The sequence below is a fragment of the Mixophyes fleayi genome, chromosome 2 (genome assembly GCF_038048845.1).
Source record: "Mixophyes fleayi isolate aMixFle1 chromosome 2, aMixFle1.hap1, whole genome shotgun sequence".
In the NCBI taxonomy this organism is placed as follows: Eukaryota; Metazoa; Chordata; class Amphibia; order Anura; family Limnodynastidae; genus Mixophyes; species Mixophyes fleayi.
In genome coordinates, this window is record NC_134403.1 from 232802628 (window position 1) to 232823930 (window position 21303).

A 21303-nucleotide genomic window follows, 5' to 3' on the forward strand; every position below is an offset into this window, starting at 1 on the left:
GGTCTTCCGCGGCGTCTCCTCGGGAGCCGACATGCTCAGCTGTTGTTATCCCGCTCCCTCCCCGCCAGCCTGTCTTACCCGCTCAACCGCTGCGGCTGTCCTGACAACCTCTCCAGCGTTGTCTCTGTTTGCCGGTCCTTCCGCTGTCAGCGGTTCTGACCATGTGCAGAACCACGAGTCTTTTCTTCCCTTGCTCTGCCTGACTATTAGCTGCCCTAATGAACCAGCCCTATATCATTATCCTTGAGTCTGGGCTGGTTCTTTCAGTCAGTTCCTACCTTCTGTTCTGGAAGCAGCTCCTGTGTACTACATTCCTGGTTCCTGTGGGTTCCTATATTCAGTATCCTAGTGTTCCTGCTCTTCCGGGGTTTATACGCTGCAGATCATCACTACTAACCACTTTCTAAGTGGCAACCCTGAAGATCATCACTACTAACCACTTTCTAAGTGGCAACGCTACAGATCATCACTACTAACAATTCCCTAGTGGCAACGCTGCAGATCATCGCTACAGACCACTCTCCCTAGTGGCAATGCTGCAGATCATTGCTACTTACTTGTAACTCTGTGGATCATCGATGCAATCCACTCCCTAGTGGTAATTTCGCAGATCATCACCATAATCCATTTGTCAGTAGTAACGGCTACAGATCTCCAGTTGCTCTACCTCTTCTACATCTCCCGTGATTTATTAGCTGTCAAATCCTTCGCTCATTCTCTTGTGGTTCATTGGGAACTTCTCTAGGGGGTCGCGACCTGCAAATGGAAGCCGCAAAGTCCATATTCTCTTGCGGTAATCCCTGGCGAAGACCTTTCACTTGTTAGACTCCGCGCCTCTAGCTGAAGTCACGCCAATCCCGGCTGAACTACCAGGATCTAGCTGTCCTCGTTGATACCGTGACATTACCCAAGTAAACAACACTAGTGTGCATAAAGAAACAAATGAACTAGCTAAATGTAAATAAACAGAAATAACACAGTCTGTGTTTGTAAAACAAATACATATTTCTTTCCTTTATTTATTTTTTTCTTTGATGCAGGCTCTGGAGAATTTGCCTGTCTGGTGGATGACCGTCTCCCATCCCTGATCCTCCCACTATTATTAACAGGAGTAGCAGGCAATGACTGGCTTGGGGTAGTGGTCTGACTGACACCACCTGAAGATGTGGGCACTGGTAGACGTGCTATTATTTAGTCACATATAGAATTTAAATAAGAGGACAGCTCACAAACTGCAACAGTTAGATTATTTATGCCAATGTTCATGTAAACCAAGGGAGTGTCTTTGCGCTCCATTGTGGTACATAACCTATTTTGCTGGTCCTGTGTATTACTTAAATGCTTAAATCCTTTGGTAAGTTGTTTTTGAATCCCACTTAGTGAGTCCTAGTGGAATTGCACCAAATTTGCCTGTACCTCGCTAAACTGGCGGATGGACTGTGCCAAATTAGAGCCAGTTTGCTTTTCTCCTTGACTCGGTGGGGGATTTTCTGCAGAGGCTGCTGGTGCAGACTGAGCATGCTGCGGAACTTCAATGACGTCCGGCACACATTCCAGGATGATGGACACGTCACCTTGGACGTCTGGTGCATCAATAGCCCCGGTGTCTCCAATTGTGCTACTGTTTTTTTGTGCCTGTTATGTTCCTTTGAAAAAGAAAAAAAACCAAAAACATTATCTGAACAAAAGCAGTTACAGGTGCTTTTCCTTACAGGCAAATATTTAATAGCATTTTACTCCCCCACCCCGAAACACAACATAGTTGGATTTACCTTCTAAGGATTCATCCTCCTCTTGGGTAGCGACTGCAGGGTGTTTGTTTTTTGGAGGAGGCTGCGTTACAAAATTCTGAACTTTACTATATTACTATTTATTTCATGTGCACAAAACATTCACCAAAAAAATAAGCTCAGACTTCTGTTTGCAATGTGCTGAAAAATATCTAACATTTAAATTCTGCAGCCTTACTGTTTGTAAATAAAGAATAAACATTTGCACCATTATACAGTACTCACCAGCTTTTGGTTGAGACACAGGTCTGTCGGTGTCCAGAACATTAATTCCATTGAGGAACTCAATCAGGATGAGCTGCTTGAACTCCTCCTCATAAGTTGTGTAGGACATGACAAGAGCTTAACAGCGTTACATAATTGTGACCACAGCTGCTTTTTTCTAGCAAAAGTGGTCTTTGTAGCAATGCCCCCAAAATTCTCTTCTACACAGGCACTAAATTGTGTATGAGGACAAATTTTCCTGCAAACGAAACCGCACATAGCCCCCAGATTTAATTTTGCCCACAGAAGGGCGACCGACAAAGAAACGGGAAAGACAAACCAAAAAAACAAATAGACTGACAAATAAAACACAGGGGAAATATATAACAACAAACAAATACACTCACAAGCCAAGGACAGAGGAAATACAGTAAACAGCAAAAAAAACACTCACCCAAAAAATAAATATTAATCAACATACCAACAGGGGCAACTAAGCAAAATAATAATGAAAAAAAACAAAATACACAAAGCTCACGTTCCACACTCTTTAACACAAACTAATCTCTCTCTCCTACACTTTCACCTGCTCTCTATGCTCCTGAAACCCTTAGCTCAAATAAGGAAGTATAATGTTAGTGAAGTCAAAATCACACAAGTTTTGCATGTGAAACTTTCAACCAATCAGAAAGGAATATTGGTTTGAAAATGGTGATTTTCAACTAAACAAGGGTGAGTTTAAATTGCCGCAATTCGCGAGAGATGAACAGAGATTTAGAAGATCAGACTACAAATTACTACTTAATACGTATGGCGACTTGGTGACTAAATTCTCTGGTTATCTCTCGCAATTTTCCGTTACTTCAAATCCCTGAAAAAACCGTAGCTTGATACATTTACCCCCAGGAGTCAAAGAGACTTGTCCCAGCCATGTGTTTGAGTAGAGTTAACTAAGATGCATAGCCATCACATCTTTATATGGAACAAGCTCATTGTTGTATGAGAAGGTAGGAAAAAGAAACATAAACTAGTATTAAAGTAATTTCATCATTTTCCAATAATTATTGTCTATGCGATTTGTGTGGCTCCAAAGCACAAGCAATTTATTTAGCAAAAGCAAAAGTATAACAGTTCAATAAATAAGTACAGCCGATACATACGCTGCGCGGTGCTGCGCTCTGCTGGATCCAGCTAGACAGTCCTTCAGTTCTGAAGACTGTGATAAGAGATTCCAGGGAGCAATATATATACATTTGGTGTTACAGTAAATACAATACAGATGACTTGGCAAGTTTCCATAGGTTCAGGCTTCAGGAAGGTCCAGTGTAATGCAGTCCATAGGTCAATTCAAACGACACATTCCAAGGGTGGGGGTTAACTTTCCAAGGGTGGGGTCAGCTCTCCTGAGAATGAATACTAATGTTCCCACCAAGAACTATTTTAAACTGGTCTATTATCATTACACAGACAATATAATTTTAATCATTTATTCCCTATCATCTATAACTAGCATACGCAATGTGCGATCCTTTCGGCACATGAACCGGACGTCTGTGGATAAGTAGGGGATTAGAATGATACCAGATATAACATGTTTCCTGTGACCTGAACCTTAGATCTCACTAACGTATACATATAACCTTATGATATTTAACTATAAACCAAATAACATCTGCACATCTGAACTTTTTCGAAAAACTCAACTGTAAATGAGTTTTGAAGTGCCGCCATCATAGCTTAAAAAGTATCAAGGCATCAGTGGTATCTGCTGGTGCCGCAGGAGAAGCTTGAGGTGAGGGGGGGAAGTGACTCCTCCGCAACCGCTGACTCCTCCTGTGGCTCTTCCCTTTCCACTGCTGCCTCCACCCCTGCCGGCTCCTGTGGGAGCACCTCTTGTTCATTGTGGCGGTGGTGTCAGGAGCTGCGTTGGTGTTCTGTTGGAGAGCATGATGTGTTATCTTACTTTTAATTTTTATTTTCTTCAACATACACAAACATGCAGCTAATGGTAGCTTTCAATGGCAAATGCCAGTCATGTCAAATAAATGAAATGGTTAATGTTTGAAACAAATAACCATAATAAGCAGTAGAAAGTATAAATAATAATAATAAATAATAATAATAATAATAATAATAATAATGATATTATTAATTATTGTGGTAATGGACACAAAAAAGAGGCCTTTGCAAATATGTCTCCATATTTTTTGTGTGCTGAGCCATTGGCATATTATATTGTGTTTTGCCCAGACTTACGAGCATGTATTTCTGCCCTTAATTCTGGGGGTGGTCGGGCTGCCGTCTCCGCAAACCGCTCCATCTGCACTGCAATTGGCTGATGGAGCGGTGCCTTCCCAATTGCAAGCGCAGACGCCTGCGTACAGCTCGATAGCAATTGAGTTTGTCCTCATTACTCACATACCGACCTGCGGGGTTCAAAACAACGGTCCAGCGTTGCTGTAAGGACCTGCAGTTCGCTACGTGAGAATGTCGCAGCTCTCATTTTCTCTCGAGAATGACACTTTAATATCCTGCTTACCTATTGGTTCTCAGTGCAGGTCAGTGTGTCTGCACGTCATGCGCGGAACTATTAGTAAGATGGCTGACTCACCTGTCAATTACATGTACTTACCAGCCAATGGGAGGGCCTAGCGTTCTGGCGTCTACGCAAGAGAAAGCACCGGTACCACTATAAAACTTACACTGCATTCGATAGTCGGCCCTGACAATTTTTGCATGGACAAAGTTCTTGCTGTTGAGAATCGGATTTGATTGGTTGATTTTGAGGTAAGTAACATGGGCCTAGGTCTGCAACCTGACATAGCATATAAGGAGAAGGAATAATTTCTTATCCCCCCCTGAGACACATGTATGTGTCCTTTTTTTTGTTTTGTTTTTTCTTGCTTTGTTTAATGCCTACTCATGTGTCACAATGGCAAATTGTGTTCTCTGTTTTGTGCAAAAATATTTTTATGTTTTTATCTTATAGCGTTTCTTAGAAATGGCCGAGGCACATGTGGCAGCACAGGAGGACAGCCTGCTTGTGGCTCTGATCTCTGCTTAAATACTGGACTTGCTTGCTTGCTGCCAGCCCTTACCCTTTGGTCTGAACCTAACCTCTGTGCCTAATTCGGACTCTTGACCCTAGCCTGTCTTGACAATCCGCTACTATTTTGGTTACCGCCTTCAACTCACCAGCTGCGGTATAGTATATAAACTTCAACTACGCAAGAGCTTAAGACCTGGGGGAATCCAAGTATCTGTGAGCATATAGAGCTGTGTGGGAAAGGCAGCTGTAGGCGAAAACCTCTGCCTCCTGTTCTGGAAGTTCATATCTATTGTCGCTAGCCGTAACAGAGGGCACTTCTTGTGAGAGAACTTGCAATTTAGTAGGAAAAAGGAGAAGCAAGTGTGGCTCAGAAGGTGTAGATTGCAACAGCACAGTTAGGACATTCCAGTGGGAATAGCAGGTACATAACTTGTCACACAAGATAGTAGATAGGTCAGGGAATGGGAGGTAGATTTGTGTGTCATCAGTGAAGAGGTGTTACTGGAGATCAAATTAATTAGTTCCCTAAGTGGTATACAGTGAGAAAAGCACAGTGCTAAGAACAGAGCATTGCTGGACCCCAACAGTTAGTGGCAGTGGAGAGGAGCATATACCCGAGGTAGATGCTAAGGGTCTGGTTCAAGTCCAGAAGTAAGCCTGTTTGTGTAGTGTATCTTGCATGATTTTGTACTGCATATGCCCTGAAACTAAACTTATGCAACTGCACGGAATTCATATCTACGCGCATCTAACACTTACGACCACGGAGGGCTGGCAAATTTTTGCCCGGGAGCAAAACTAGACGCAGCAGCCTATTAGGAACATTTTAAAGGAATAAAAATGCAGGTCGCCAAGCCCAAGATAGCCCACTATGGCATCGGCCCGGGGTGAAGATGCCCCCCACCGTCCAGCCCATACTTATGACTACTTATGACTTGAGAGGAGGGCAGGAAGGGGGGCTGACTAACGTAGGCTACGTACTGTAAGAGGGTGATCAGGGGTGGGGAACCTTTTTTCTGCCAAGAGTCATTTGGATATTTATAACATAATTTGCAGACTATAAAAAATTATCTTAAATGTTAGCCTACTATAGTTAACCATTTAATTAACTTACCCCTAAAGTGATGGCTGGAACTGCTTCTATTTAGTGAGGTGTGTGATGTTAACTAGTATTGATGATGTAGCTACTCACGACTGCTTTTACAGGTTTGCATCGGTCAGTCTGGAGTGCAGTCGACTCTTTGCAATGGTAAGTTTTGAAGACATGCTCACAGCAGTAAGTTGTTCCAAACACAGAAGCATATTTCAGTGCATGTCTCCTCAAAGTGGGAAATACATCATTGCTTATGTAATATTTATAAAACTCAAGCAGTGGGAGGTTGTTGTACCTAGCTTTCAGCTCATCAATCAGGAACATTAACTGGTTCCACAATGAACGGTGTAGCAAAGATGTTCAATTCCATTTGTTTACTTTTCATGTCCTTGAATCTTTCATTAAGTGCCTCAATTAGTTTACCATTTAGCTACTAATTTTCAGTTTGTGTTGAAAAAAAGGGCCATGATAAAAGGAAGCTGAAAATACACTGAAAGAATGTGGGCTCTGGAATATGGCAAGCTATGCAACAGTCAAGCACCCCACTTTCAGGCTCCCTTCCAATAGACCCTATACAGGTGCCGTTAGGAAATGAGACTGGGCAGCAAGTGTCAGCACAGAACCTATTGTGGCCCAATTAACAATAAAGGTGACAGTCTTGGGGGCACTAGAGGTATTGGGGGCTGATGGCAAAAGGAGTATTGCAGCCATGCCCTCTTGGTTCAGCTCCACAGGAGGTTTTCTTGAGTCAGTGGTGATCCCAGGGAAAAGGACCGAGTTCAAGTGCCTCCTGTGGGGGGGACCCCATAGCCGCCCTTTAATCTGTGTTACCTGGGAGGCCCGGGGTATGATTAGTGTTTCTGTTGGCTCTGGAGGTTCCCCATCGCCCAGGGCAGCTCTACTCAGTTTCACAGACCAGAGAGGTAATGGCAGTGTGGCAGTCAGATAGAGGTACAGGGTATCCTGCAGGGGGAGTGTTATCACATGGACTTGCCTGCTCTAGTGAGGCTCCATGTCTAGGTTCTGAGCACGGATGCAGCTACCAATGGATCGGACAACTGTAGAACTGTCATACCTGAAAGCATATATATTTATTGAATTTGAAGGTCCACCTGTGGTTGCCTTGACAGGGCCAGATCAATTGGTTTCGAGGGCCCTATGCGGCCCTCCGGCCGGATGATTCCCACCTCTGACATAGATGCTGCTAATTCAAATCCTGAGAGTAAGTATGCTTTTTTTTAGCCGTATCTTTCACACCTGCTTTAGAACAGGTGTAAATGCTAGATGATAGTGACAACGCGGTTTCGTCCGTTTTTACTTCTCAGTATCTAGCACAGAACCACTGTACGCCTATGAATATTTATCTTCAATAATCATTGTATGCATTATACACATTAAAGAGTTAATTATTTCGTTATTTTAAATCTTAAATACATAGATATTGAATAAAATGATTGTCAAATTTGTTATTTAGTTGGTTTGTTATTATATTATTACCAGTTGTTATTTTAATTTATGATCATGTAAATGTTATATGCATTCTGAACTGAATTTGTTGCAAATGTGCATGTAGTAAACAGTGCAATCGCTCTATTTCCACCTCTATTCAAATCTAACATATCTTAAGAAATTTTTGGATTTGAATACAGGCGGAATTACGCAAAAGTTGTGTACTCTTTCTAAAATTAGCCTAGTTTGCGTTCAGATTTGAATCAGGCCCTAAAGGAGCAGTTTTTTAGATAGGAAGTGGACCAAGAAAGAACTGTGTCACAAAGGCCAATTGAGTGAAGGGTATGCAGGAGAAAAAGGTGATCAACGGCATTGAAAGTGGAAGAGATCCAGCAGCAGTAGTATGGAGAAATGATTTGGAGCCTTTGCTGTAAGTATATCTGTCACAGAGTGTTTCTGGCTGAAGATCACCTGCAGGTATTGGCGCTGCTAAACAAGGAGGCACAGAGTCTAACATGCCTCTGCTTTTCACCAGGGATCCCTGCAAGGGAGTTTGGGGTTCACTGCAAGAGACGTGCAGGTCACGGCCCTCCAAGATAGCTATCAGCGAGGTGCGAGGTGAAGAAACGTAGTCATACAGGCAGTGGTCAAACCATGCGGACAGGCGAGGTAGAGAGGAACAGGCAAAGGCGAGGTCAGGAGTCAAAACCAGGTAACAGAGAATACACCAAGGGATTATCCAAAGCAGAGTCAGGGAAAGTCGGCTCGGTACACAGGTAATCAGGCAGAAGACTGTAACACATACAGAAGTGCTGGAGCATAGGGAGATTTAGATTCTCTGGCACCTATAGGGTAATGGTGCCAGAGTCTCCCTGAAATAGAGACCACTTGAATGTGATTGGTGGACAGTGGTTTCATATTAGCTGACCACCGACAGGAAACAGAAAGAAGTGTCTTGTTGCCTTAGCATCAGACGCACATGCACCCTAGTGCCGGGCCCAGCAGGCAAGAGCGGAGAGCGCCATTGCCTAGGAAAGGGGAGCGCAGGAACTTCAGAACGGCACCTATTCCCGGCAGAAGAGGACAAGCGGGGACGGCGCCTGACAATATCATTGATACATTTTGTGAGGGCAGTCATAGTGGAAGGTTGGGAGAATAATCCCAATATCAGAGTTGAAAAGGGAGTGGGAGGAGAGTACACAAGCTACTCAAATAGTTTGGAGGCAAAGGGGATGAGAGAAATAGGGCATTAGTGGGAGAGAGAGCTGGGTAAAATTATGTTTTCTCTGAGATTGGTGTGATATGCACATGTTTAAAGAAGGATGTGAATGTGCGAGTCGAAAAAGACAGGTGGAAGACATGACCTTGATTCCATGGAGGTGGAGAGAGGTAGACTTGAGATGGAATAGAGTCAAGTGGGAAAGTGTTTGGTTTGAAGCAGTAGCAATTCATCCTGGCTTGCGGGCCGGAAATAACTGCAGGTGGATTAGGGAGTGCAAGAGAAGGTGGATGGGGCATATGGGTCTAGCATGAAAAGATAACCTTTCAAATGGTGTTGATTATGTCTTTGAAGTAGGTTACAAAGTCATTGGCTATGAGTGAGTAAGGTGGAGGTTGGCAGAGAAGTGAGTTGCAGGGTTAGAAGTAGAGTTGTTCACTAACCTTCCCGTGTTTTGGATCTGTATTAAGTTCATGTTTTGGTTTTGGTAAAACCGCACTCGCATTTTTCGATTTTCGTTTTGGATCTGTATTTTTTTGAAAAAATGCTAAAATATGATAAAATCACATAACTTTGTCAATACATTATCATTAACCACAATAACACTAATTTCCAGTCAATTTTGAACACCTCACAGGTAACAATATTATTTACATCCACTTTTGACAGAAGACTGCAGCGAGATGGCTGAATACTAAGCGATAGAGAAATGGCACAAACACACGGCAGTTCACAGCACATCTAGGAAAATTGTCACACAGCAGAAAAGAAAAGTGGTGCAAAATGGAATTGTCCTTGGGTCCATCCCATCCACCCATATGTTAAAAAGGTTATAGGAGGAAATAGGAGGGATAGTTACAGTTTGTTTGAGCCCCCACAAAACAAGCTAACAAAAGGCTTAAGGCAGTTAAGCTAACAGTGTTGTCAATGAACTCTATGACTGCAGCAAGCTGCCTGGTTGCTCTGTCGATTAGTAACGGCATAAACACACGGCAGTTTATAGTAAATTTAAAAAACATTGCCACACAGCAGTGGCAGAAAAGAAAAGTGATGCAAGAAGGAGTTGTCCTTTGGAACGTCCACCCACCCTTATGTTGGATTGACATAATATGATTGATGGGCAATACATAGTACCGCGACCTGCAAAAAAAACTACTTACCAAGATGCAGATGACTTGATGGAACAACTCGCTCTGTTGCCGACTCTGCAAAATGACGTCATCAGAAACCGCGACTCCTGTTAAATGGATAGATGGACAGACCCGGCAGTCAATGATGTAAATGTAAGTATTATTTTACCCCTACAATAATACTTACATTACATCAATGCCAGCCGGGTCCGTCCATCGCCCCTTTAACAGGAGTTGCGGTTTCTGATGACTTTATTTTGCAGAGTCGGCAACAGAGCGAGTCGCCCTATCAAGACATCTGCATCATGGTAAGTAGTTTTTTTTGCAGGTCGCTGTACTACGTATTTGGAGTCCTCATGTTGTCCTCTTCTGTGTCGGGGTAGTCAGTACCGTTAATATGTACTTCACCCGGATAAAGTACTTGATCTACAAGTCCAACATACTTAGCGTAATTGCTTTGTTTCATCTCCTCCTTGAGTTTCTCAAGTTGCTTTCCAAAAGTCTAATTAAGGGAATCACTTGGCTCAAGCTAGCAGTGTCTGAACTCACTTCACAGGTGACTACTTTGAATGGTTTCAGCACCTTTGCACAACTCAGAAAGTTTTCTCCACTTCGGCGGACTAAAATACATTCCCCCTCCTTTCCCAATCGTATGGCTTGTGGAGTAAGTGTGGATGGCTTTTTGCTGTTCCTCCACCCTCAGAAGCACATAAAGGGTGGAATTCCAACTTGTTAACACCTCTTGCTTCAGTTGGTGGCAGGGCAAATTGAATTGTTCTTGTAGCTGCTGCAATCTCCTACATGCTGTTGCAGAAGGCTGGAAATGTCACAAAATTTTATGGGCCACAGACAGCATCTCCTGCTCGTCCCTGTCATTTTTCAAAAAGCTCTGCACCACCAAGTTGATTGTGTTTGCAAAACAACGACTGTGATGGAATTCACCCAGCTGTAATGTTCTCACAGTATTGGTTACATTATCAGAAATTACATATCCTGAGAAGAGTACTATAAGAGTATTATGGGCAACACAGTGGCCTAGTGGTTAGCACTTCTGCCTCACAGCACTGGGGTCATGAGTTTGATTCCCGACCATGGCCTTATCTGTGTGGAGTTTGTATGTTCTCCCTGTGTTTGCGTGGGTTTCCTCCGGGTGCTCCGGTTTCCTCCCACACTCCAAAAACATACTGGTAGGTTAATTGACTGCTATCAAAATTGACCGTAGTCTGTCTGTTTCCCTCTGTGTCTGTGTGTGAGTGTGTGTCTATATTAGGGAATTTAGACTGTAAGCTCCAATGGGGCAGGGACTGATGTGAATGAGTTCTCTGTACAGCGCTGCGGAATTAGTGGCGCTATATAAATAAATGATGATGATGTTGATGATGAAGAGTACATGTTGGATAAGCCATGTAGCAATGACATCCTTTAGTTTTTGTAACAGATTGTCAGCTGTATGCCTCTTAGTGAAGCCGGTAATACACATAGTAGCCTGCCTCAGAAAAATGTGAGGCAGTTGGGTACTTGTTGCTGCTGTTCTTGCTGGTGAAGGAAAATCACCAAGCCAGTGGGCTGTCACAGTCATATAATCTATAGTTTGCCCACTTCCGCTTGTCCACATATCTGTGGCTAAGTGTACAGTGAGTGGAATGGCATTTTGTAGCCCAATAATTACGTTTTTACGAACCTTTTGGTAGAGGTAAGGAATAGCTTTTCTAGTAAAATGGTGTCGTGATGGAAATTGGTAACGGGGACACGTCCTCAATTAAATGTCTAAAACCAACTGCATTAATAGTGGATATTGGATTCAGATCTAATACTAGCATAGTCGCCATGGCGTCTGTGATCCGCTTTGTGACTGGGTGACAGCTTTCATACTTGCTTCCTCTTGCAAAGGATTGTTTAATAGTCAATTGTTGTAAACTACTAGTAGTCTTCTTCTTGGTCTGCTTCTAGGATGAAGAACCACCCCCAGCAGCAGCAGCAGCAGGACTTAAGCTGGGTACACACTACAGAAATTTTGACCAACTTTTTATGCCGAGCGATTTTACATGCGACCGATGGTCCGATTGCTCGGTCCATGGACTGCATACACACTAGCCTTGTTTAGGACGTTAAAGGGAAGAGCGGACGTCCCTTTAGTGACTTTTTACAGCCATGTTGTCGTGAGCAATGACTGTAATTTCGTACTCACTGTTGTGGATCGGTCGGAAGTTTATACACACTACACAACGGAAACGAGATTGGAACAAAAATATTAAACGGTACGACCAACCAAATGAGGCGACAATCATCTATTTCGGCAGACTTTCGACCATCGTGTCACTGCACACACTGACCCGACTTTTGAACGAGCTGTCGTATGTCGGCTGATTGAGCCGATTATTGGACGAAAACAGTGTAGTGTGTACCCAGCTTAACGCTCAAGAATTCTTCTGAGGAATCCTGGATAGTGGAGACATCTAGCCTTTGCAACTTGGATGCAGGACTAAGTCCGATCACTATTGAGAATATTGATGAGGAAGGTGTTGTGGGTGTAGATTGCAGGTGCCGGGATATAGGTGAGAGAAGGGCGCTAGCTGATGCCAGATTGCTTGTTGTTTGTTTTTTTAGCATAAGTTTCTGATTTTACCAAAAGTTTGTCATGAACTCTCTTCAAATGGCATAACATGGATTACGTTCCTAAATGGTGAAGGTTCCTACCTCAACTGACTGTGGCTTTACAAATGCTACAAATGGCTAGACAACTGTTGGCAGGATTTGGGTAAAAATAATTACACACATACGAGGTGGATTTTTGGTCTCATGCCCAGGCATGACAATGGTCTTCTTCTTATCACTGGCAAGAACTGCTTCCATTGGTGCAGGACTGACACAAACAACATCATCATCATCAATATCCTCATTAGCGCCGTTGTCAGCTACACAAATATCTCCCTCATCCTGTTGCAATTCCAAAGTGGCATCCTCAATTTGTGTATCACCGGCTACAACTGGGCTGCTCGTCCACACATCTTCAGAGATGCTGAAAGGAGGCTTCTTTATGAGTGCAGTATCAGAAAGGTCAGGCTAACACATAGCACTCGTGGATAGACTCTCCTCAGGGATTTGTGTCATTTCTGAATCTGAACAGACAGTTTCCTCTGCCTGTGTTTTTCCAGCTCGGCTTTTACACTTAAAAGTATTTGGGCACCACTTTTTCAGTCTGAATGACAAGATTCTGCATCGTCATGACTGACCTTACAAAATGATGCCTCACTGACAGTTGCAGAATTAGCACTCATACAAGAAGGCGAAGGCCTGATTCTTTCCTTGCCACTGCGTGTGTAGAATGGCATGTTGGCAATTGTATGGCTTTCTCTAGTTAACTTCATTACAAGTGTTTTTTTATTTACCAAGGTAAAAGCTTTTCTTTTACATTTTTGTTCCCTGACTTAAAAACACTATGCAGTTTAACATAGGCTTTAGCTGGTGACAAAGAGGAATTACTATCATCATGACTGATGCCAGCAGCTGCTTGGTGCTCCTGGTCTTCTGTAGACTCATGTGAATCCATATCGATGGCACAGAGCAATCTCACTGGAGACTTTTCTAAACACTGCCACACTTTTCAGCAATAACAATGAGCAATTGTGCTGACACTGTAGACTGGCAAGAACACGGACACCTCTCCTGTTTATGGGTGAGCTATGGCACAGAGCCCTACTGTTTCTGTTTCAGCAATGACAATGAGCAGGGCTGCAAAGAGGAAGTCACCCCCCCCCCCTTATAGTTGAGTAAGCAAAAAAAAAATTCATGGGTATGGTCACACAATTGGGGGCGTGGCAATGCACCATTGGGGTGTAGCTAGCACAATAAAATCTCTAGGTCCTGAATTCCGCGGAGCGTGACATTTGTCCAAGCACTCCTGACTTTCAGGACATCTAGAACCCTTGTATAGTATAGGAAGAATGCAGTGTGTACAGAAAGCGTTCAGTCTTGGCCTGCGCCCACTGGGCTCACCAAACATTGGCATTGTCCCTAATAGAATCACAACATTTCACACACTATGCTGCTCTGTCCTACCTGTTCTTCTCACTTTCACCACATGTGGCTGCTGGTTTCTTTAGTTGCGGCTTGTCTGGATCCTGGAACGATGGAGGACGTATTTGGAAAAAAATGGCTACATTTAGAAAATTACAGCCAGCCCCACCGTTAAATCAATAACATCCATGATTAATAATTAGGCCTTCCTCCAGCCCCAACATTAAAATAGTATTCCCATTACCCCGCAAACAAAATAGCAGCCATTAATTAGCCACCATCTACCTCACACACACTACATTGCCAAAAGCTCCGTGCCATCACACACACATTACCTTATGATCACACTGCGCCCTCCATGCTGCCTTTGCCCTTTTCTTTAACCCCCTGTGCCATGCTGCTTGTCCTTCTTTTCTTTAACCCCCTGTGCCATGCTGCTTTTGTCCCTCTTTTCTTTAACCCCAGCGCCATGCTGCTTGTCCCTCTTTTCTTTAACCCCCCCTGTGCCATGCTGCTATTGTCCCTACTTTCTTTAGCCCCCTGTGCCATGCTGCTTGTCTTGTCCCTCTTTTCTTTAACCCCTCTGTGCCATGCTGCTTGTCCCTCGTTTTTTTAACCCCTCTGTGTCATGCTGCTATTGTCCCTCCTTTCTTTAACCCCTCTGTGTCATGCTGCTTGTCCCTCTTTTTTTAACCCCTTTGGTTCATGCTGCTATTGTCCCTCTTTTTTTAACCCCTCTGTGTCATACTGCTATTGTCCCTCCTTTCTTTAACCCCTCTGTGTCATGCTGCCCCCTCCTGTTTTTTAACCCCCCCCCCCGTTTTCCTCCCTTCACTTACCTTTACTTCTCTCTTCCTTCTTGTCTTCTCTGCTGCTCTGTGCTCCATTGCTCCAGACTGACTGAATGCTGGGTGTGACATGATGATGTCACACCGGCATTCAGTCAGTCTGGAGCAATGGAGCACAGAGCAGCATAGAGGAGGGACGCCGGCTCCGCAAACACGTGAGTATGGTTTTGGTTTTCTTTAACTATCCTGCTCCCCCCACCAATGACCGAGCCCCCCCGCCGCCGATTTTTTTTTTTAAAAAATTAATTTTGGAAAAAAATAAAATAAAATAAAAAATCGTTGCGCGAGGGCTTGGGCCAGGCCCCCTGACATGCCCGGGCCCGGGTAATTAGTACCCGCTCCCCTCCCTCTCGGCGACCCTGACAATGAGCAATTGCACTAACACTGTAGACTGGCAAGAACACTGACACCTTTCCTGTTTATGTGTGAGCTATGGCACAGAGCAATGTGACTGGAGCCTTTTCAGAACACTGCCACCCTTATTGTTTCTGTTTCAGCAACGACAATGAGCAATTCCACTGACACTGTAGACTGGCAAGAACACTGACACCTCTGTTTCTGTGTGAGCCATGGCACAGAGCAATGTGACTGGAGACTTTTAAGAACACTGCCATCCCTACAGTTTCTGTTTCAGCAATGACAATGAGCAATGGCACTGACACTGTAGACTGGCAAGAACACTGCTACCTCTCCTGTTTCTGTGTGATGGCCACCCATTCTTGCCTAATCAATGCTTGGGGGTAAATGTATGAAGCTCCGATTTTTTCAGCTAGCCGGAAATCGGCGACTTTGCAGCTAAAATTTAAAGCGGCGATGGCTTGTAAAGGCAAACTTGCCTTTACAAGCCATCGCCGCTTTAAATTTTAGCTGCAAAGTTGCCGATTTCCGGCGAGTTGAAAAAATCGTAGCTTCATACATTTACCCCTTGGAGTTTGGCAGAATTTGTAGGTTTTTGTTTGTCCACCCGCCCCTTGAGAATTGACAACAAGTTCTCAATCGGATTAAGGTCTAGGGAGTTTCCTGGCTATGGACACAAAATTATGATGTTTTGATCCCCGAGCCACTTAGTTATCACTTTTCTATTATGGCAAGGTACTCCATCATGCTAGAAAAGGCATTGTTCGCCACCAAACTGTTCTTGGATGGTTGGGAGAAGTTGCTCTTGGAGGATGTTTTGGTACCATTCTTTATTCATTGCTGTGTTCTTAGGCAAAATTGTGAGTGAGCCTACTCCCTTGGCTGAGAAGCAATCCCACACATAAATGGTCTCAGGATGCTTTACTGTTGGCATGACAAAGGACTGATGGTAGTGCTCACCTTTCCTTTTCCAGACAAGCGTTTTTTCAGATGCCTCAAACAATCTGAAAAGGGATTCATCAGAGAAAATTACCCTGGTCCTCAGCAGTCCAATCCCTGTAACTTTCGCAGAATATCAGTCTGTCCCTGATGTTTTTCCTGGGAAATAGTGGCCTCTTTTCTGGCCTTCTTGACACCAGGCCATCCTCCAAAAGTCTTCGCCTCACTGTGCGTGCATATGCACCAACACCTGCCTGCTGCCATTCCTGAGCAAGCTTTGCACTGGTGGCACTCTGATCCTGCAGCTGAATCAACTTTAGGAGACGATCATGGCGCTTGCTGGACGTTCTTGAGTGCCCTGAAGCCTTCTTCACAACTATTGAACCACTCTCCTTGAAGTTCTTGATGATCCGATAAATGTTTGATTCAGGTGCAATCTTACTACCAGCAATATCCTTGCCTGTGAAGCCCTTTTTGTGCAAAGCAATGATGACTGCACATGTTTTCTTGCAGATAACCATGGTTAACAGAGAAAGAAGAATAATTTCAAGCACCACCCTCATTTTAAAGCTTCCAGTCTGTTATTCTAACTCAGTCAGCATGACAGAGTGATCTCCAGCCTTGTCCTCATCAACACTCCTAAGGGTGGGGGTGGCGAGGGGGGTAACACCTAAAAATCATCGAAAACGACCATAACTCTGGAATGTCTGGAACAATTTACACCAAACCTGGTACACATATGACTTACAGTCTGACAACAAATATTGTGGGGGCAAGACACCCCTAGCACTCCTAAGGGTGGGGGTGGCGAGGGGGGTAACACCTAAAAATCATCCAAAACGACCATAACTCTGGAATGTCTGGAACAATTTACACCAAACCGGGTACACATATGACTTACAGTCTGACAACAAATATTGTGGGGGCAAGACACCCCTAGCACTCCTAAGGGTGGGGGTGGCGAGGGGGGTAACACCTAAAAATCATCGAAAACGACCATAACTCTGGAATGTCTGGAACAATTTACACCAAACCTGGTACACATATGACTTACAGTCTGACAACAAATATTGTGGGGGCAAGACACCCCTAGCACTCCTAAGGGTGGGGGTGGCGAGGGGGGTAACACCTAAAAATCATCGAAAACGACCATAACTCTGGAATGTCTGGAACAATGTCTTGGAAGAAGTTCCAAAAAAAGGGGGAAAATATATTTTTTCTGGATGCACCCGGAAGAACAGGTAAGACGTTTCTCATCAAGTTGTTACTTGCTAAAATTCGAGTACATTCCAAGATAGCTATTGCTGTGGCCTCTTCTGGAATTGCTGCAACTTTGCTCCCTGGTGGAAGAACAGCACATTCAGCTTTCAAGTTACCGCTTAATCTGGCCCGAAGTGAAACTCCCGTCTGCAGTATCACTAAACGAACAGAAAAAGCTCAGATTCTGCAGGAATGTCAGGTCATTGTATGGAATGAATGCACCATGTCACACAAAAATGCTTTACAGGCCCTCAATCAAACTTTTCAATTTTTAAGAGGCAATGATTTACTAATGGGTGGAGTCACTGTTGTATTGGCTGGAGATTTTCGACAAACATTGCCGGTCATTCCAAAAGGAACAATGGCGGATGAAATTAATGCATGCCTTAAATCATCACATCTTTGGAGGCATGGTCACACTTTGCGACTAACCACAAATATGAGAGTTTCTCTGCATGGCAACACAATGGACGGTCAGTTTGCTGATCATTTCTTAAATATTGGGAATGGTTTAATGCCTCTTCATCCAGTAACTAAAATAATTGTGTAAACAACATCAACTTAAAGATTCAAGAAGAGTTGCCTGGAGAAGCCATATTATACAAATCAATAGATACCGTTGTTGAAGAAAATGAGGCTGTGCACTATCCTACTGAATTTTTAAACTCTTTACAACCTCCCGGAATGCCACCGCATAACCTGGTACTGAAGATTGGATCACACATTATGCTTCTCAGAAATTTAAATCCTCCAAGACTTTGTAACGGTACAAGATTAGTAGTCCAAAAGCTCAATTCTCATGTCATTGAAGCAACTATTTTGACAGGCTGTACAAAAGGTGACAATGCTTTCATTCCACGCATACCTCTCATTCCATCCGATATGCCATTTCAATTTAAGCGTCTACAATTTCCAGTTCGTTTAGCTTTTGCCATGTCTATCAATAAGGCCCAAAGACAATCTTTACATGTAGCTGGAGTCAACTTGGAATCACCTTGCTGTTCTCATGCACAATTTTACGTTGTGTGCTCAAGAGTTGGATCACCAAGAAATTTGTATGTATTTGCCCCAAATGAAGAAACGAGAAATATAGTTTATCAAGCTGTTTTGAAGTAATTGTTTATCGGTTCGTTCCATCATATACAGTTCAAATACAGTTTGACATTTTCACTTTTCACCTTCCACTGCTCCAATTTTAACATGATATTTACATGTATGTTTAATATTTAGATTGATTTTTGTAAATAAACATTCTTTAAATCCCGGGCAATGCCGGGTATTCTGCTAGTATATATATATTATTTTTTTGCATTAGATACATAAATCAATAGGTTCTCAATGTGTACTGTACATACAATGGGCCTGATTCATGAAGGAAACACTTTGGCAAAACCATGTAACATTGGAGGGGGAGGTCATTTTAAAATGTGATGGAAGATTTATAGTTGGGGTAGGAATGTCCTAGATTAACTTTCAATTTCAGTGTACAAATAAACTATCAAGTATTTGTGTGCTACATGAAAACACAGCCAGTATACAACTGATTTGCACCCCTTGCATTGCAACATGGTTTGTCCGAAAGAAAACATACTCCTATTTTTGTCTTACTTTCCTTAATGAATCAGGCCCAATGTGTTTTTATGGTCTATGTTACTTGCATACACATGTACTGTGCTAGCTAGTGGCTCGAATATGTGTACTTTTCCAAGCAGAGTCTATGAAGTTTCAAGTATCACAATAGTCGGCACTTACTCCTGCCCTGTAGCTGGTGCATCTGCTTCAGCACGCGCTTACTGTCAATGCCTACATCAGTCTTCCCCTTTCCACCCCTGCTCTGCCCATCACATCATAGACAGTCATAAGTATTATTTGAGTTCATATATGAATTACACACAATTGCGTTCATTGGTGCAGGGCCCCTTTCTGAGCACACGCAGAGCTATTTCACACAATATATGGCATGCAACTGGACTTGCATCTGAAATTATGGCATATCCTCCAAATTCTGTAACACAGCCTCACGTTCAGATTCAGTTTTAAAAAGAGCACAGAACTTGTGCGCACCCGATGAATATGCTCTGATGTGCGTACGGTTGTAATTCACTAATACCATGTAAAAATTTGTATTGTTTTTGAAGCAATTGCACCTTTTTTCACCACATACGTATTTATTCCTATTTCACATCTGAATGCACATGCATGCATGTATTTCCTTAATTAACCTAATTGACCTTATTACTCCTAAACACTGATGTTTCATGACAATTAAATATTAACCCTTTCACTACATGACCACATCAACCTGCACTATTCACTGCTAACAATAATCTCTTTGGGTCTGATTCATTAGTGATCCGATTTTTTTTACGTAAGTTGCGATGCATATTTTAAGAACAAACTGGGAGATAAGAAATTCTCAATTCAAAAAGAAACGCAAAGTTGAAAAGCACGCCCACCTTCAGTTCTTTACGCAATGGAATATAAGATGCATCGGATCTTAAGCTCATCTTAAAATACGCATCGCAACTTCCGCTTAAAGATAGGAAAAAAGTGTGCTACGTAACGACAATTCTGGGAGGTGCTAAAGGTTTGTTTACCAAATGTTTTAACACACTCGGGAGTGTATTAGGCAACACAGTTCTAACCTACTTATTCGTTGTAACAAGTTTATAGTACCTTGGACAAATGATTTTGATTTGGCTTTAGTGAACTAAATTAACACACCTTCTTAATCACCTACATGAAAGTTATGTAAAGAGTTTGATTACAACTAAGGTGGATGCAGATGAATTCTCATAATAATTAGCAAGCATAAATAAACATGCATAATAAAATAAACAGTAATGTACTGTAAAAATGTGTATCATTTACGTTACAAAATGCATAGCCTACTCTTCCATTTGCGATACATAGAAAAGTACATACAGAAAAAGGGCATGAGTAAGGAATTGAAATCATGACTCCATTGTTGAAAGGTGGATTGGCTAACCACTAAGGCAACAATCATTTGGAAATAGATTTACATTCTAGAGACTAGAGTGAGAAGCACACCAATACAGCATGTGTGCAACTGATGTAAGAGCTACATAATAGTACTGTTACTTATTTCCCAAAAATATATGCAAGTTATAATCTGCATAGGTACTGTTACAATTCAGGAGTTACCTTAGTCAGTATTAGTGCCGGCCTTCCCAGGGCGTGGAGTCTAACAGCCCTCCCGATCTTCTCCAAGAACTGCCGCAAGGCAGGATGGTTTTCGCTGCCGGAGAACCGCAGGCTGCGGCCCCCAGGTTAGCCTACTGATGTAAGGATAAAGCTCTATGAGATGGACAGGCAAGGTAGATATAGCGCAACAAGGTGTTAGCAGTAAGAAACTCACTAACCATGATATCCTGGAGAATATAGCCGGGTTGGTACACAGGAATCAATCAGTCAGCAGTGCCAGGGATGAGACTTGAGAATAGCCAGGGAACAGTCCGTGTCGGTACACAGGAATCAAGCAGGCAAAGCACAAAGGAGCACACAGGGAGAGGAAGCCAGACGCTGAGAACACGTTGCTCTGACACAGATAGTGTGTCAGAGCAGACTGAAATAGAAATTGGAATTCCCCGCCCCTAGGTCATCGCCGCCGGGACTACCCGGAAGTGCGGCGCCCCGGAGCTAGCGGGTAAGAGCCTAACAGTACCCCCCCCCCCCCCCTTTAGGGATGGCCTCCGGACAGCCTATAGGGTTTTTGAGGGAATTTGGCATTGAATCTCTTTAATAAATGTGGAGCATGAAGATCTCCTACAGGGATCCAGGAACGCTCGTCCGTAGCCTTTCCAATCAACCAGGAACTGTAAGGAACCTCTGGAAATGCGAGAGTTTAGAATCTCTTTGACCTCAAATTCCTGATTTTGTGTAGAAATGGCAGTAGGCGGTTTTTTAGAAGATAAGTGGCTTGAGAAG

The 21303-nt window shown here is 43.1% G+C and overlaps 1 long non-coding RNA gene across 1 annotated transcript; it reads right to left on the reverse strand.

Moving 5' to 3' along the window:
- Window positions 1-1200: 1200 nt before the first annotated feature.
- Window positions 1201-20578, reverse strand: LOC142140317 (uncharacterized). The gene is made up of 3 exons (XR_012688398.1): window positions 20521-20578; window positions 1773-1833; window positions 1201-1646 (listed from the first exon to the last, which is right to left on the reverse strand). It is a non-coding gene; the product is annotated as an uncharacterized LOC142140317 (long non-coding RNA).
- Window positions 20579-21303: the final 725 nt, after the last annotated feature.